The 17,828-nt window shown below is 40.0% G+C and overlaps 1 protein-coding gene across 18 annotated transcripts in view; it reads right to left on the reverse strand.

Annotated features, from left to right (window-relative positions):
• The window catches only part of LOC110836754 (uncharacterized), a 296,171-nt gene that overhangs the window by 35,482 nt on the left and 242,861 nt on the right, over positions 1–17,828 (reverse strand). The window lies entirely within an intron of this gene.

Here is a 17,828-nt window from a genome sequence, read left to right on the forward strand (position 1 = left end):
TTTAGTTCGTCTACTTACTGAAAGCCGCTCCCTCACTTTTGCTACCACCAGATAATGATCAGTGTCGCAATCTGCTCCTCTGAATGATCTCACATCAATTACATTTGTCTGCCTTCTCTTATCTACTAAAACATGATCTATTTGATTGTGTGTTCTGCCATCTGGGGAAGTCCAAGTGTATTTATGAACATCACGGTGTGGAAATTTTGTACTTTTTACAATTAAATCTTTTGACGTAGCGAAGGTCACTGCTCTGACGCCATTATCATTACTAAGTGCATGGAGACTCTCGCTGCCTATTGTGGGTTTGAAGACCTCCTCCCTCCCAATTTTTGCATTGAAATCTCCTAGCAGAATTTTCATGTGATACTTGCCAAATGTATCAAATACTGATTCCAATTCTTCATAAAAGCTATCCTTGATATCATCGCTTTTGTCTTCAGTTGGGGCATGAACATTAAGGACAATGATGTCGCACCAACGTCCTTCCAAAATTACGTAAGACAACCTGTCACTAACAAATTCTACTCTCTTAACTGCTGCCCTAATTCTGCTATGAACAAAAAAACCCGTCCCTAGCTGATGATTGTCATTCCCCTTTCCATAGAAAAATGTAAAATTGTCCACTGGGATCGTGCCCTCCCCCTCCCATCGCACTTCCTGCACTGCCACTAAGTCTAACTTATAATTCCCTAATTCCCTACACACTGATTTCAGTGCCCCAGCCCTATAGAGGCTCCTAATGTTCCAGGTACCAAATCTCATGTCCTTTTTCAATTGCCGTGGTCGTGCCAAAGAGTCCGTCCTGATCCGAGGCTTGGTTGATTTTTTCGTAACACATATTTTTTTTAAAGGTGAAAGGTTGTTAGCCCTACACCCAACCCCCAACCTGGAGGACCAGGGTATCACTCTTATCCAAGTAAGTTAAATAAATCATTTTATACAGATTTATCAAAGAGTCACCAATTCCTAACACAATATTCTATTTGTCAAAAATAAATTACACTAAAATTATAAAACAAAAAACTAATGTTTTTAGTGTTGGAAATATTCGCCGTGTTCAGCGATGCATGCATTCACTCTTTTATTCATGTTTGATTAAGCCCGGCTAAGAATTCGTGTCGTCCCGCGCGGTCTGAGGCATCATGCTTCGGACGGAATGCGCGCTGGTTCGAGTCTCGGGGAAGATGAAATTTTCTCATGAGCTTTCGACCGGTGTATGGGACCGGTGCCAACCCAGCATCGTGAGGAAATTGGGGAGCTACAATGGGTAGCGTAATCCGGTCAGGAAAGCTAGCAATGGCTGGGGGTTCGTCGTGTGACCACACGTCACCCTGTATCTGGTTGGATGATCGTTCACCTCTGCTTAGGCATGTGAACGTGAGGCCAGCAGCCAGCTAGTCTCGGCTTTGACTCTCAGAGGGCTGTTACGCCACGGATTATTATTATTATTAAGAATTTGTGTCACGGAAACGGTTCACCGGACGATTTGTTTGGCACAGGAGAATAGGGAAATGTTCCCTAAACTCATTCTGGCAAGTTAAGTAAGAACGAGATGCCAAGTACTGTTTAACAACGAACAGTAATTGCATTTGTGAAAAATACATCCTTGTTCTTCGACTGTTTGAAGACAACTGATGAAGTGGTGCGAGCAAATTACATGACGAGACCTAGCGATAGGTGTGTTTACTAGCCAAACAACCAACCAACAATAAATATTTTAACATGTATTGTGTGACTCTTCGATTGTCCTATACAATCTGTTTCCCATGTCTGACAGCCGGGCCTGGGTTCAATTTCGAACAGGGTAATCCAAGATGGAAATAAACTGGACATTTGACAGTCAATCCGGTTTATAAACCAAGAAGGAAGCATAATATAGGGTTTTGCATTCGACAGCGCTTTCTTAACAAAAAATCATTCTTGCATATACAGTAGATTCCGGTTAACTGGGACATCGGTTAATCAGGGCAGCCATTTATTTGGGACAAATCTTAAAGAACAAACCTTTTTAACTCTTTGCGTGCAACTTCACATAATTGGGGCAGCTGCTTAATTAGGTCAAAGCTTTCTAGTCCCGATTAACCGCTTTAGAAAGCGACAGGCTGTCGCCATCGTACGATGAAGTAAACTTCGCTGACTACGCCCTTGCCAGCTAATAAATGTGAAATAAGTTCCCGGCGGTGGATTTGACTCATTTGAATGAGGGTATTACACTCGGTCTTATGAATTGGTACAATAATAGATTCCTTCCACTGCTGTGGCATTTCCTCCTTATTCCATACAGAGCAAATAAGTTTGTGTACCTCGGAACGCAACGTTTCGCCTCCTGCTTAGATCAATTCGGCCGGAATCTGATCAGTACCCAGGGATTTATTCTTTTTCAACTTCTCAATAGCAGTTTCCAGTTCGACAAGGCTAGGTTCTGGCACAAATGGCTCAGCTCTATATATCTATCTGCGTAATACCATAAACCCCTTGAACATTTAACACCTGGTTAAAGAAATTTTTCCAAATATTCAAAACCCTGTGGGGATATATGAGCTGATAACAATTCTCATCTTTGATAATAATAAATCTAGGTTATTAACCTTTCTTAAATTCATTTACGCCTCTGTACAAATTTCTGATATTTTTTCTGTAATTAGTTACAAGTTCATTAATGTTGTTTTTCCAGGTATTCACTTTTTTTCTTCCTAAATGTTCTACTGGTTTCACGTCTTAAATTTTGCAGATTATCTCCAATGATTTGGCTTGGGTTTACAACCGTTATAATTTAGCCTGCTTCCGTTTGTCTATTAATTTTGAGCACTCATCATCAAACCATGGTTTACTATACTTTACTTTCTGATATCCTACATTTTCCTTGGCTGAGGTCTTGACATTGTCCCTAATACTTTCCAAAACTGTCATCTGAGTTCTCTAAAGCCGAAAATCTACTGGAGAGTTCTATCTGGTACTTTCCCTTAATTTCTGAGTTTATTCAAGTCATTTTTGTAAATCAAACTTTTGCCTTGGTTGTTTACTTACTGAAAATTTCACCCTTAATTTTGCCACTATCAGGTAATAGTCGATATCACAGTCAGCGCCTCTGAACGTTTTGGATCTACATGTCAAATTTAAAACGAACTGAAAAAACCACAGCGAGCATTCGGCATAATTTAATCAATTACCGACGATTAGGACTGACTAGCCCGGCGAATCAGTGTCTACGGCAAGAACTTCTTCTGCGTAATAAACACCATTATATGACATTCGTTCGTTATTCCGTAGCTTGCTTGAGATAACATCCTACAGGAGAATCCCGATGTCGATCTTTCTTCCCACGCACATTCCCTGGGAGAAAGAACCTCGTGCTACTGAGCTACCTTAACATCGAATCCCTGAGAACCATACACCTATTATTTACCAACTCTAAACAGTCGGGCAGCATTTAAAATAATTGGTGGGGTAGACGTAAGATATGCATTTGAGATAAGACGAAAAATTATCATCGTATGTGAAGTGATCGTTAAAACTGCCCGGTCTAAATGGAAATTGAAATGGTTCGACAATTTCCAGTAGAATTCTCTAATATAACATTTAATTTAAATAGGTTTGTCCATTCTCGAGTTAATTAATTTGTATGGACCAAGGAAATCACGCTTACTTCACATTAGTCTCGCATAAACACGCCAAAATCTTAACTTACGTGTAGCCAGTCACTGATGATAGAATCGTTAAACTACGAAGTATCACTACGCTTATAATGGTGACACAAAAACAGATCTGAAGTTTTCACGGCGACCAAGTATAATGAATTCTTCTCGGGCTACCAGCCGTGTAATGTGGTTTAATGGAGAAAACGCCAACGTTTCGAGAACCATCTTCTTCCTCGTCTTCAGGGTACTGTAGTTGTAGGGGTCCACCAACCAACCAAAAAACCTAACTAATGGCGGAGTCCTGCGCAAGCGCAAGACATCGTCCCTTCCTAAGTAACACCATTCCTGCGTACGAAACGCATAGCTGGAAATGGTAAACAGAGCCTTATAACTAAAACGGAAATTTTGCTAACGCTAACAGGGTTCCGTCGTGGCGGGAGCCTCGACTATTCAAACTAGGGTCTGTTGCTGCTGATGAGAGGTTATCCCGTCAAATTGTCCCTCGTGTGAAGGATTTTGGTTGGATGGTTCTCTGGGATTTGAACCCAGAGGGGGCAAGATCGCTTCGGCTGAAGACCTCTACGACTTGGGGGGGGGGGAATCACTTCAGCTGAAGGCTTCCGTAATTGGGGATGGCGAGCCGTGCCCCTTTTGAATTATACCCTGGTATTTGCCTTACAACTGAGGAAAAGCACGGAAAACCTCGGTCAGGGTAGCCGAATGGTCAGACCACTCGTTGTGCCGACTTGGCCCGTGGGTGATCTCTGTCAGCCCTCAGTCGGCACAAGTGCCTCCCGAGTTGCCGGACTAAGGAGTTCTTCACACCAGCTAACTCTGAGTCGAAGCTCTGTGTTGTGGTAGGCGGAAAGTGGAATCCCCAAAATCCTCGTGAATTGTAGTTATAGGAGATCCCGTCCGTGCTCTGTGTACACCTGACCCAGTTCCGTGTTATTGGCTGCACGTTAGTGCTTCTTGTGACGTGCTCGCTATTTTTAGCCCAGCTTTCACTGGGTACCAGGTCCGGCTGAATGAGAAACCCCCGTCTTTGCTGAAGTTCCAGGTGTTCAATCGAATTTCAATTACTTCCTTCACGAAGCTGTCCTTATAACCTGTTGCCTTGTCTAACACGACCTACATAAACTTTCCCGCATTCACATGGAATTCGGTACACGCCACGGACCTTCAGATCCAAATTATCCTTGACCAGCCTGATCATGTGTTTTTCTTTCGCGGAATATGAACAGTCTTGATGACATATTTAGCTACAAGCCTGTTGTTTTTGTTAGGAAAGGCCTTTTGATACGGTAGTACGGCTACACCGATGGGCTTGTTCTGCTTTAATTTTGTATTTTCTTTCGCATGTAGCGCTCGCCTTAAACCGTTCTGCTGAAAAATGCATGTAACATGCTGAATTTCTCTCTCGAGACTTTCGGTGACACAAGGGGTTTTGGCACGCCAGACTAGTGTAGTTAATACGGCCCATTTCTGTGTCGGGTGCTGTTCAGGCCTAGCGTGGGTGTGAGTCGCTTTTCTGCATACCGCGTGTCCCACGGATTCGTCCGAACTCCTGCTCACCATAACGTCCAGGAATGGTAGCGTTTTATTTTGTTCCACCTCCATCGTAAATTATATGTTCGCATTGATGCTATTAAGGTGTTTCAAAATTTCTTGCAACTCATCCCTTCCGTGCGCCCACACAACGAGCGTATCATCTAACGGGCTGGCTTCTTTTTCGCCGAACTTAAGGCCTGTTGTTCGAAATGTTCCATGCACAGGTTGGCCACGACGGAGGCTAGCGGAGATCGCGTGGTGACGCTGTCCTTTTGGTTATAAAAGTAGAGGAAGTGTGTGGTCGTAAGAACGTGTCTGATAAGATCAACAGTTTGTGAAGATATAGTGAGAGCAGTTTCAGTTTATCATCTAGCGGGACGTTTGTGAGCAGCAAAACCACGTTAAAACTCACCAGAATATCCGTTTCTTGCAAGCTGATTGATTGTAAATTTCAAACAAACGCCTCTGAGTTATTTTAATGTGGTGATCCGAACGTACAACTAGCAGCCTGAGTAGACATGTCAGGTACTTCGTACGTTGGAGAGCCGATGCAGTTCACTACATGTCTTAATGGTACATTTTTCTTATGAATCTTAGGCAGTCCATACAGCCTGGGTGAGGCGGGCACATGTGGTATCAACTTCTTCGCATCCTCTTCCGGGATGCCCACCTTCTTTATGAGAGCAGTCGTTCGTCTCTCAATTTTGTTCGTCCGGTCCGTTGCCAGCTTCGTGTATACCGGATCGCTAAGCACAGTCTTCATTTTGTTGTGACAGTCCTCACTTAACAAAACAACCGTTGCTCTGCCCTTGTCTGCGAGAGTGTTGTAATGTCCTTGTCATTCCGCTGAGCTAGCAGCGCGTCTCGTTCGGCGCTTGTGTTGCCGTTTTGGTGTTTAGAGTGTCGAAGGATGCGCCAATAATATGGGGCTGGGGCAGGTACACGCAAAGCACGGACGGGATCTCCTACAACTTCAGTATCCACAGGACGAGGGGGAAGATGGTTCTCGAAACGTTGGTGTTTTCTCCATTGAACCACGTGACGCGGCTGGTAGCCCGAGAAGAATTCGTGACACAAAAATAATCATACATGGTCCTACACAAAATTATACACAAGTGTCAAACTACTTCATTTTACAGTGTGTTCACTTACAAAGTTGAACGCCTCCCTGCTTTAGTAGAAGATGTAGATAACTGTTGATGAAATTCCGCAACTGGATTTTATCCTTAATTACTTGAACTCGGTTCACAATTTCACACCCCATTTCTCAAAAATCCACTAGAATATCATCCTATTTGCACTTGGCCAAGAAGCTCTTCCCCATGTGGTTTTCAAAGACAAAAATATTTCATGCATTTATTACGTCTCCCATTCATACTGGATGTTTCAACCAGTTCACCTAAACAACAAAATTAAGCAATGACAATATCTTACAAAGCTCTGCTTAAACTGATTTCTTTCTCTCATGAAGCACAGCTGTAACCAATCAGAAAAACAGGGTAGGAAGTGTGGGTGTGTCAAATGTATGTCTGCTCAGCTGGCTCCATGCGATATGGAGCCAAACTTATAACTATTGAATTAGGCCTATCATACCACTGCCAAGAGAGAGCTGAATTCTTTGGCTGAAGGCTGTCCCAAACCTGCAATTGTGATTGGCTGTCAAACTTCATAAGAAAATGCATGAACTATAATAATCCATTAGTGCAGTCAAATACACAATTTGTATTCACAAGCCATAAATGACGGACAATATCAGAGGTAAATTCGCAGCTTTGGCATACACATGTTGAAATTCCACATTATCACCAATTCATTAACTCACATTCACTTGTCTCTCACTAAAACACATGGATGATTAAATTTTAGCTTTCATTGTGTATTAAAATATTATTTAAATCCCTGTACTATGAGACAGCCAGTTGGAGTTAAGCTACATGGTTAAATGGTTTAGCAGTATTCTAGTGTGAAACAGCTAGCTAGACTGTGTGTAAGCCACAATTCACAGTCAATACATGATAAGTAAATACTTGAGTAGTTTTAGAGGGCACAGATATCCAACCTCACTCAAACTGGTACATTTATAAATCAAATAACCTTGTTTAGTGTAATATGTTTCTCTCTCTCTCTCTCCATCTCGGGTGTGATGACTGTGTGACCATTCAGAGTTGTTATAAAGCACAAGTGATCTACTGCCCTCTAAACCAATGACTGTTTGGAAATTGTTTAATGCATCACACAATCACTTGCACCATAGCAGTAAATACGAGGGTCGCTCATTAAGTAATGCCCCACATTTTTTTCCTCAGAACATATTTATTCAAGATGGCTCAAATTTAGTGACAATATAAATCAATGTTTCCTTTACACATACTATTTTTCCACATAGTCCCCATCAACTTGTACGGTTTTACGCCAGCGTGGAACAAGTGCATGCATGCCTTGCCGGTACCAGCTCTTGTCCTGTGCACGTAGCCATGTCCTCACTGCTTGAATCACGCTCTCGTCATCTTCAAATCTTGTTCCGCGGATAGCATCTTTAAGTGGCCCAAAGAGATGGAAGTCGGAGGGTGCCAGATCTGGACTGTAGGGTGGATGGGGTAGCACCGTCCAACCCAATTTGGTGATTTCTTCCCGGGTTCTCAGACTTGTGTGAGGGCGTGCATTGTCGTGCAGGAGCAAAATTTCTGCTGGATGCTTCTGAGGCCGAACTCGTCGAAAACGCTTCTTGAGGGTTTTCAGGGTCCTGATGTACGCGTCTGAATTGATGGTCGCACCTCTTGGCATCACATCCACAAGAATGACCCCATCACTGTCCCAAAAGACAGTCATCATGACTTTTCCGGCGGAGGGAGTTGTCTTGAATTTCTTCTTTCTCGGTGATTGAGGATGATGCCACTCCATTGACTGCCTTTTTGTCTCTGGCTCAAAGTGGTGTATCCAGGTTTCGTCACCTGTAATGATCCGGGACAGAAAGACCTCTCCCTCAGCATCAAAACGCTCCAACAATTCAGAAGAAATCGTTTTCCTTTGAATCCTGTGGTCTGCTGTGAGACTTCGTGGAACCCATCTTGCGCACACCTTCGAATATGCGAGAGCCTGGATAATTGCAATCACACTTCCATTGCTGACTGAAAGCTGTTGGGCCAATTGTCGAGTTGTGATGCGCCAATCCTCACGAATAATGGCATCCGCGCGGTTCAACATGTCTGGAGTGGTGGCTGTGGCAGGACGCCCAGAGCGCGGCAGATCACGGAGCTCGGTTTCTTCACTTCCTGAAGCTTTAACTCTCTTAGCCCAGCGACCAACGGTGCTCCTATCGACTGCACAGCTTCCATACACAGCACACAAACGTTTATGAATGTTCACCACCGTTTCTTTTTCAGCAACAAGGAATTCAATTACAGCTCGCTGCTTGTAACGAGAGTCGTTCACAGACGCCATTTTAACAGTTCACTACAGCTCCGCTATCGGTTGGAATCATTTGAAACTCCGTACACGAACGCGGGAAACATCAAATCTCAAGCATGTAAAAGTACACTTTTCTATCTTCATTATTGGCTGAGAAAAAAAATGTGGGGCATTACTTAATGAGCGACCCTCGTATCAGTGAACACAAAACATGGCACCATGACAGTGTCATAAGAAATAAGGAACTGCACTATTTAAGTAATTTCATCTTCTATTTGCAAGAACTACCAAGTCACCTACTATAGATGGCTTACAACTTCATTAATAATATTGTTCCATTCTGGAAGAACATTTCACCTTGTTCAGCATTAACAACACCCTAGAAGTCAAGGGAAAATGTCCAGACATGAATGTAAATATTAATTTTGAGGGATATCTGGGATCCCAACTATTTACAGCTGTGCAACAGTACTTCACACATTTACTTAAAAAAAGCGGGTCACAGCAAGAGCGTTAAATGTCGCGGTCCCGATCGAACCCATGTACTGATGGGTCGTGAATCCTGCTAACCACCAATGCACACCCATGCTGAATGGTGTGTACTGGACATGAACAAAGAAATTACTACAGATACAACAGACAAAGTCCACCACACCTGACTGTATGAGTGAGCTGTTCATGTGATGTGGAAGAAACTGTGAACTTCTTATGGTGGAGACTCTGGTAGCAAGAAATGCAAACAAGGTCATGGTGAGGCCTATGGTGGGGTCTGGCGCAGTCTGCATTTGGCACAATTATATTCTCTTGCTTGAATATGTCATAACAATAAATGACAGTACTCAGTAAATTCAGACTGCGATTCAAGCTAAAGGATGATTACCTTCATTCATAACTTCCACTAATGTTCCTTATATGGACTGCATTCAGTTTGTGGGACATGTTCTCATAAGACACCTTCACTTTAAGTGCCAATGGTATTGGAGGCTTTTTATTCATATTATGCAACAAACCTGCCTTTAAGCTTACTTTGGACAAATCAGTAAACATCCAAAATTCTTCAGCTTTTGTTCAAATCGCAGATCTTCTGCCAGCAGACTTGTGTCTATGCACACACAGAGGGAATTCTGCATACCATAAAATTCTGACTAATTCTGATTTATTTCTTTAAATATAAAAGTTCTTCAGCCAGCATATTCCATTATTGATTTAAAAACTTCTATTTTCAGACATGTAGATCATTAATCTCATCCTACTCAACGAAGTTGTTCTTGGCCACTCTGGAATATAACTTGGATCAAATGTTGATGACAGGCTATTCATACAGTGTAAGATTTGAGGTTTTCACAGCGGTGAGTATGAAGATTTCTGTCTTCTGGGTTGTGCACTGTGTAGTCTGGTCGATGTTAACCAACGTTTCGGAGGTCATACTGCCTCCATCATCAGGGCAATGAATATTCATCGCCCTGAGTGTGACCTCTGAAACATTGGCTAACATCAACCAGACTACACGGCGCAACAACCCAGAAGACAGAAATCTTCATACTCATCGCCCTGATGACGGAGGCAGTATGACCTCTGAAACGTTGGTTAACATCGACCAGACTACACAGCGCAACAACCCACAAGACAGAAATCTTCATACTCATCGCCCTGATGATGGAGGCAGTATGACCTCTGAAACGTTGGTAAACATCTACCAGACCAGACAGCGCAACAACCCAGAAGACAGAAATCTTCAGACTCATCGCCCTGATGACGGAGGCAGTATGACCCTTGAAACGTTGGTAAACATCGACCAGACTACACAGCACTACAACCCAGAAGACAGAAATCTTCATACTCATCGCCCTGATGATGGAGGCAGTATGACCTCTGAAACATTGGTAAACATCTACCAGACCACACAGCGCAACAACCCAGAAGACAGAAATCTTCATACTCATCGCCCTGATGACGGAGGCAGTATGACCTCTGAAACGTTGGTAAACATCTACCAGACCACACAGCGCAACAACCCAGAAGACAGAAATCTTCATACTCATCGCCCTGATCACGGAGGCAGTATGACCTCTGAAACGTTGGTTAACATCGACCAGACTACACAGCGCAACAACCCAGAAGACAGAAATCTTCATACTCATCGCCCTGATGATGGAGGCAGTATGACCTCCAAAACGTTGGTAAACATCTACCAGACCACACAGCGCAACAACCCAGAAGACAGAAATCTTCATACTCATCGCCCTGATCACGGAGGCAGTATGACCTCTGAAACGTTGGTTAACATCGACCAGACTACACAGCGCAACAACCCAGAAGACAGAAATCTTCATACTCATCGCCCTGATGATGGAGGCAGTATGACCTCCAAAACGTTGGTTAACATCGACCAGACTACACAGCGCAACAACCCAGAAGACAGAAATCTTCATATAGTCTTCTTCTTGAAATAAAAAAGTTTCTTCCAATTAGTTGGTGGCACAGGAATAAGATGATCTTTGTGTGGCACTGACTTAATTGCAGAAGAAATATGTGAACATTATTCTATTTTTGCTGCTTCTCAAAAAACCTGAAATTTTTATAACACAAAAATAGCAGTCTTCAAGGTGGCTGGTTGGTCAACGCCGTATCATGGAAAATCAATTGGCCTTTTCTTCTGTCTTTTCATCCTTCCAATCACGTTTATAGTATAGCACGATACATGGCACACACGGTGCCCAACTTTTGTATTCACCTTCCACATAACAAACAAAGTAAAGATAAACTTGTTTTACTTCTTACTTACAGACTGATGGTGTAATTTTGCAACAACTTGCCCAAATACATATGAGAAACAGCCTAACAAATTCATAGTCACAATGGTGTCATTTCTTCATATTAATTATCTAAGACCACTTTATCCTAAGAGATACAAAGGCAAGAAACAGAACACATAACAGGCCCCATATGTGTGCACAGATCACAGATGACACCTCAAAATTTGCTTGGCATGCTACATAGCCTTTGCCTTCTAGTTCTGCCAACATTCACTATGCAATGGTAATTTTAACAACATACAATTGAACAATGGTCATTACAGTTTTCTTCAGAAGTGTGACATGATACAAAATGTTTGCTTTGAGATTTCAAATCAGCATATCAGAATCAATTTAAAAAGTTAGTTTCTCTTTATGTTACCATAACCATACTGACATGATCCAGGCCAACATAGTATCCTGGACATTTGTAACAGATTCCAACTAAGAATGGAGGACATCACACCCTCACTCTTCCTTCTCTGATACAAAGCATCACCAACTTAACAAAAATGAAGTTATGGAAAAATAAATGATTGAACATGCAGGTAAGGTAGTAAATAAAATAAAACCCACTAAAACATGAACAAACAAAAGTAATATTTATTTACAAAGCCATGACATTAAATTAGTTTCATTCAAAACAATTCATTCATATGTTAAAACAAGTGATAAGAGTTGTGTCATGATACCTCTGCATAATAAACATACTGACATAACAAATATTACAATTATGTATTATAGTGTACTAAATAACATAGGGAGGGACAAAAAAAATGAATAAGAAGCAATGCAATGCAGATATTACCATCAAACAAATAAAAATAATTATTCATGTACACGATTTCGAGACTATGCTTGCCACTTTACAAAGGAAATGAAGATATTAACAAACATCTGAGATGTATGTTATCAGTGCCATCAGATATTAACATTGCATCTTATTGTTCTGCAGGTAAGGTTTTAAAAAACAGTAAACGTTTTAGAAAAGTATTAATGAAAAGCCATTCAGCATAAAACTGCAATAAGATGCAAAACAAAGCAGTGAAATAACCAAAAACATGCAAATACAATGAAATAAAATATACAGATCCATGTGATCATGAACTGCTGTAGTTTTAATGTGGGCAGACAGACCAACATACTGGTGTTATGATAAAAGATTTTGTATTAATATCATATACAGCATAACAAATCTCTGCAGTCAACAATAAAAACTAAGATTTGGTTTCAGTCTATACTGGGTTCTGGTACAGCCAAAGTCTGAAATCATACAGTAGCAAGCCATAAATTAGAAAGCAATGCTTACTGCAGAAATACCTGTTTTAGTCCATGTAATGACAAGTTTAACTAAGTTATTTGTCAATTCATATATTAAAGTTAACTGTGGTCTTTAAGCAAACATCATCATAAGCAGTGTACAGAGAAATAATCTTTCATCAATGCCAAATTGTGTACGACAAAAGACGAAAACTACAATAAACAGGTGAGTGTTATTTAATAACAGTCAGTTCACAGGGCAAAAATACTTTTTGGTGTCATGTTCATTAAGTAAATATGTAGGATTTGAAATTCTCATGGCAGTGTGTTTGAAGATGGCTGTCTTCTGACTTGTAGCACCATGTAGTCTGGTAGACGTTTATCAACATTTCAGAGGTCCTTCCTGTCTCTATTATCCCGGCCATCTTCTAACAGACCACATGACACAACAACCCAGAAGACAGCCGAGTAAATATTCTTTGTAAGAAATATGTTTCTTCAAACCAAATGAAGAAATAATAGGTTAAGACTTTTTCCCTATTATCCACTGATTAAAATTAGTTATCAGTAAAATGAACTCTAGAAATAGTGCAGAATAATGTAGCATATGTCCCTCAGTATTATAATTACTTCAAATCACATGATCTTATGAGGTTCTGTATCTTCATTCTCATTCTTGCTGGGCCAAGTGGTGAATTCATTATGCTCACATAATTCATGTAGTAACTTCCACAACACTTACAGAAATAAATGGATCACTGTGTTTAATATTAACTGCACATAATATATTCAGCATGTTTGATTACATATTGTTTCGGTGTGTGGGAGTGAGAGAAAATATGAATAAAAAAAGTAAAGCTGTCGTGCTACATGCCATGTTGGCACTTGAGGGGAGAGGCTGTATAGTTCCTACACATTCTCAACCTCAGCACTACAAGGGGGTGAGTGGTCAGCAGCACACCCCAACTGTCTTCTACTCATGGGAAAGGACCCCATTACCCATTGGACAGGAGGCTGGGAAGGCCCCAGAGCCAGTTTGGATGCTGTGGTTACAGGAAAAATCCTCTGTCCCTGCTAGAGATCGAAACCTGGTGGTCCAGTCTGTTGTCAGTCAATATACTGATTGAACTACCCCAGCTCATGAGAGAAGCTGAATACTATTTTAAAGTTTACAAGCATTTACAGTTTCCAAGGTGTTGCTGTAAATAATATGTTCATTCTCCTCACTCTACAGAGTGATTTCCTGTGCAACCACTACAGCTACAGCTATCCAGTGCTCACATACAGCATTAAAGTTATCTGTGATCATATTTATGAAACAAATACATGCACATAACAATACTGATATACAAGGCATATTTAATTCTTAAACATGCTACTTACTAATTGAGTTTTAAGAACACATACATACATTATGGTAGCGTTCCTTAAAACTGAAGTGGATTACTGTTATTATAATTTGTCTAATTTCAATATATATGTTGTGAAGGTATGGTTATATATAACAACAAAGGAATGGCTGAATATAGTAATCAAACAACGTATCTTCAATGTTTTCAGGAACAAAAATTCACTGAACTGCTGGCATGTGAACAATTCATAATTAGCTCTTCAACAACAGTAGCATGCCAAATGAGTGGTGGAGAGTCTGAATTGTTACTGTAATTAAAACCAACAAAGTTCAACGGTGAAGGCTTCTTTTGACACTAAGTTATTTACATGTTTCCAAAAAGGTGTACTTTTCTCAATATTATATGCTACCTATCCTCTGAAGCAAAGTGCTAAGTTAATGGACTTCTCCCATGTCTGTGACTTGAACACATTTTTGGCAGGCAATTAATTACTTTGCACCTGGTCAAGCCATTTTCCTAAGCAGAGACGGAAGAAATCACAGAATTGACATGCAATTAACTTGCTAGTAGGTAATAAACTAAAAGCAAATTTGGCAATATCATTATCTTAATCATATAGTAGTCATGGAGCCAGACCACTTGTTGGCTAGTTCTGGCCTTTACCAACACTAACAATTCCATCATAGTATTGTTTAACCCAACACTTTTTGTCATAAAGATGTATAAAGTTCACAAATTAAAAGTTAAAACAGGTTTGAAATTTGCATAGAAGCACTTTAACCCTGGGGATAGGACACCCAGTACCCATTGGACAGGAGGCGTGGTGGACCCCAGAGCCAGCTTAAATGTAGAGGCTAGAAGAAAAACCACTGCCTCTGTTTGGGATTGAACCCCCGAACATCCGGCCTGTAGTCAGTCACTATACTGACTGAGCTGCCTGGCATTGAAATAATTGGATAATAAAATGTAATTGTAGTACTTCAGTAAACAATGTATGAAGAAAGTTGTGTTACAAGTAATTGGTAGGTTGTGTGTTTGTGAAAATTCCCAATAAATTGAAGTAAATAATATGGAAATTTATACATTTTATCAGAGTGCTGACTGAAAACAATGCTTGAAAATTATTTTCCTTCCTCATTAACTGGAACATACCAAACAGTGTCTAGCACAATGACAAAATATCTCACATTGTTGACATCAATTCTGGAGTAGTTCTATGGTTTTGTCTTATTGTAATGTGTCTGTCTGGAGAGGGGGGGGGGGGGGGGGGGTTGCATGCATGGGGTCAGAGAGTATATAAGAACAAACCTTCTCTGTTCAGAATTAAAGTTAACACACCAGACTTAAAATCACATCAGAGGAAATCTACTGGAATTATACATTTAGGAAGAGAAGACAATACATGCAACATTTTATATGATAATGTCAGATCTCATACAATAGAGCACTTGTAAATTAAATGGAGAGAGATAGGAATCCATAAATACATTAGATTAAATTTAACATTCATAGTTTAGGCAAAACCCACATTAACAGTTAAGCTGCAAAGAATATCATGTGTAGCGCCACATATTTATAACTTGAAATGTATCGTATAATACTCAATCTACTGCTTCTTAAACTGAAAGTATGAGGTAAACCACATTAAGTAATTGTTGAAATAATACACAGAATCCTCAGCCAGAAACTGGCAAACTGTGTTAATTTAATTTCTCATTACCAATTTCAGCCAAACTTACTATATTTTCCATCTGTCATGAATCAAGCTGACTTAATAACCTCTGTGCTAAACAACACAACAATGCATGCAGTAAAAAAAGGTTCAATCCATGCAATTGGTATTGTTAGAAGCCAAAGATGAGAATACAAGCTTATAAACAAAACTGATAAAAGAAAATGCAAATAAAAATAACACATGGATAACACCGCATTTTAGCGACTATACTGATTGGTTACAACATAGTTGTTTTAAGTAAATTAAGGACTTCACTTGATAAATCAGAAATTCAGTTTGAATCTGTCAAAACAATGAATATTATTACTTAATTTAGAACAGGATCCTCACTCCTGCATCTTACACAAGCTACTATGTATAATCCAGTATGACATGTTCACATCAGTGACTCACTGATAACACCAAATTAATCTCACATGTGTGTTAATGGTTTTAAAATTCACTTTTTACAATGTGTCAAACCTTCAACATCTTCATAAAGTTATTGTTAAACCAAATATTGTTGATATTTAACATTTCACTTGATCTCCATAATCGCAGTTTCCAACAGATGACACAAAATATGAACATAAATGTTAATAATGAAAGACAAGCATTTTCTACTTTAAATGTGTGGATATTACTACAGGTAAAACAACATCTACTGGGAGACTTTTATAAAGCTATATAACTAATCTACAGGACAGCATATATCTGCATTCAGACATCTTATGATAACAACACATTCTTCCTCAGAGCTATCAAAACTAGTGTTTTGTGAAAGACAAAATTTCTTACAATCAATGTGTTGTTTTAAATTCAGTAACAAATTTTCATGATAATATTTTCTCGATCAACCAGCAATGTCAATTCGGAGCAATTCATAAACCTTCTCAGTTTCCATCGTCAGGGAATGTTGTGATGGATGACTGTTGTACCTTGTTCATATGTATAATCAATGTCCTTTCTTATATAGTAATTGAACAGTGGGTTTCCATCTCAAAACCATTTGCAATCAACTGTCATAAGTAAGAAAGTACTGTCATCTGCAACGCAGTCACCCCTCTGGCTTGCTTAACACCATCCTTCGCAGGTGCAGAAACTCTCCAGTCCTGTTCTGTGTCTGTGCTGCTTAACAAGCCCTCAGTACTCTCCAACTTGTCCTATCCAAGCATTTCCTAACCTTATTCACTTTCTGGAATATGATAATGAGGCTGTACCATGTCTGGCTCAGCACAGATCCATTTTCTCTGTACTCCTGGTTAGTATGATGGGTTGGACAGGCCCGAGACTGGGTTAGGTAACACAGGTACAGAACTGGATCTGAAGAGTTACCGCCCCCAGTGAGGGACCAGATTAATCAACATGGAGACCAGATAGAAGCCAGGGGGGTTACTGCAGATGCAGTTGAAGGTACTTTTGACTGACGGTAGATGAATGGCTGTTTTTTGACAACAGCGACTGTTCATTCCGATCAACGATTCCAGGTGTGCTGACTCCAAGCAAACGACTAAGACCAGTTTATCCACTAGTTCCCATTGGTCAAAGATCAGACAGAAAAAAGGGCATTGATATTATAAATAATTAGCAAACATCAGCCATCCATCACATCATTCCCTTATGATGGAGACAGACAGGGTTTTTGAAATGTTGGGCTATTGCTCCAAATTTATGCAGCTTGTCATTTAGTCACTGTGAAAGCTTAAAGTCACATATAAATTTCATAATGATAATGATATTTATCTTTGTAAACAAAAAACAAAAACAAAGAAAAAGGAATACATTTTTGGCAGTAAGTATAAATTTTCAAAAGAAAAAGAAAAAAAGGGAAAACTCCAATGCAACACATATTTTAAAATATCTTTCTGTTGGTAACCTGTCAATGAAATTCATGAACAGAACAAAAATAAAAGGTAGTTTAATAGCTACAGGTGAGTATGAGATGCATCATTCATCAATCAATCGAACAACACATTTACATGCAATTTAAAACTGCCATAGAACAGGCACTTAGTCCACCCAAACCAATTTCTTCCCATAAAGGAAAATCTTAAAATACTTGTGAATGTTAGCAGACATAAAAAGGGGATAATATACAAAATTACAG

Source organism: Zootermopsis nevadensis, unplaced genomic scaffold (genome assembly GCF_977971745.1).
Source record: "Zootermopsis nevadensis isolate Lab colony 2312 unplaced genomic scaffold, Znev_1.0 Znev_ptg000061l, whole genome shotgun sequence".
NCBI lineage: Eukaryota > Metazoa > Arthropoda > Insecta > Blattodea > Termopsidae > Zootermopsis > Zootermopsis nevadensis.